The following is a 1,515-nucleotide window of genomic DNA, read 5'->3' as shown; positions in this document are numbered from 1 at the left end:
CAGAGGAACCAGAGATCAAATTGCCAACATTCATCGGATCATAGAGAAAGCAAAGGAGTTGCAAAAAAAATCCACTTGTGCTTCATTGACTATGCAAAAGTCTTTGACTGTGTGGATCATGACAAACTGGCAAATTCTTAAAGAGATGGGAGTACCAGACCACCTTACCTGTCTCCTGAGAAACTTGTATGTGGGTCAAGAAGCCACAGTCAGAACCCTATGTGTATCAACTGACTTATTCAAAATTGGAAAAGGAGTATGACTAGGCTGTATATTGTCATCCTGTTTATTTAACTTCTATGTATGTAGAGTACATTATACAAAATGCCTGGCTGGCTGAATAACAAGCTAAAATCAAGATTGCTGGGAGAAATATAAACAACCTCAGATATGCAGATGATACCACTCTAATGGTAGAAAGTGAAGAGGATCTAAGAGCCTCTTGAGAGTGAGAGTGAAAAAGCTGACTTGCAAATCAACGTTCAAAAAACTAAGATCCTGGCATCCAGTCCCATCACTTCATGGCAAATAGAAGGGGGAAAAGTGGAAGCAGTGACAGATTTTCTTTTCTTGGGCTCCCAAATCACTGCAGCCATGAAATTAAGATGCTTGCTCCTTGGAAGGAAAGATATCAGAAACCTAGACAGCATTTTGAAAAACAGAGACATCACTTTTTATCACAAAGGTCTGTATAGTCAAAGCTATGGTTTTTCCAGTAGTCATGTCTGGATGTGAGGGTTGGACCATAAAGAAGGCTGAGTGCTGAAGAACTGATGCTTTCAAATTGTGGTGTGAGTGCTCGCTTCGGCAGCACATATACTAAAATTGGAACGATACAGAGAAGATTAGCATGGCCCCTGCGCAAGGATGACACGCAAATTCGTGAAGCGTTCCATATTTTTACTGAGCCCTTCCCTTCTGTTCACAATAAATCTTGCCAAAAAAAAAAAAAAAAAAACAAATTGTGGTGTGAAACTGTTGAGAGTCCCTTGGACAGCAAGGAGATCAAACCAGTCAATCCTAAAGGAAATCAACCCTGAATATTCTTTGGAAGGACTGATGTTGAAGCTGAAGTTCCAATACTCTGGCCATCTGATGGGAAGAGCCGACTCACTGGAAAAGACTCTGATGCTGGGAGAGATTGAAGGCAAAAGGAGAAGGGAGAGGATGAGGTGGTTAGATAGTGTCAGTGACTCAATGGATATGAATTTGAGCAAACTGCCAGAGATAGTGGAGGACAAAAGAGCCCAGCGTGCTGCAGTCCTTGGGGTTGCAAAGAGTCAGACACGACTTAGCAACTGAACAGCAACAACCAAGATAAGGCTCAAAGGAAATAAATCAATCAGAAGGTACCACCATGGTGACATAAATTCCTGGGAATTTGGAGAAACTTTGAGAAGCACTTTGGACTTCTGTTCTCTACAGATTGGAGATCAATTTCCTCTAGATTTTAAGAAGCTGGAAGATCTCAGCTATCACTAGATTGCATTCAATTTTGTTAAAAAAAATTAAGAG

The 1,515-nt window shown here is 40.9% G+C and overlaps 1 non-coding gene across 1 annotated transcript; it reads left to right on the top strand.

The window, feature by feature from the left end:
* The first annotated feature begins 795 nt into the window (after window positions 1–795).
* On the top strand, window positions 796–902 carry LOC136150343 (U6 spliceosomal RNA). Its single transcript, XR_010659778.1, has one exon. It is a non-coding gene; the product is annotated as a U6 spliceosomal RNA (small nuclear RNA).
* Window positions 903–1,515: the final 613 nt, after the last annotated feature.

The sequence above is a fragment of the Muntiacus reevesi genome, chromosome 18 (genome assembly GCF_963930625.1).
Source record: "Muntiacus reevesi chromosome 18, mMunRee1.1, whole genome shotgun sequence".
NCBI lineage: Eukaryota > Metazoa > Chordata > Mammalia > Artiodactyla > Cervidae > Muntiacus > Muntiacus reevesi.
The sequence above is the reverse complement of the archived record's forward strand: the minus strand, read 5'-3'. Positions and strand labels throughout refer to the sequence as shown.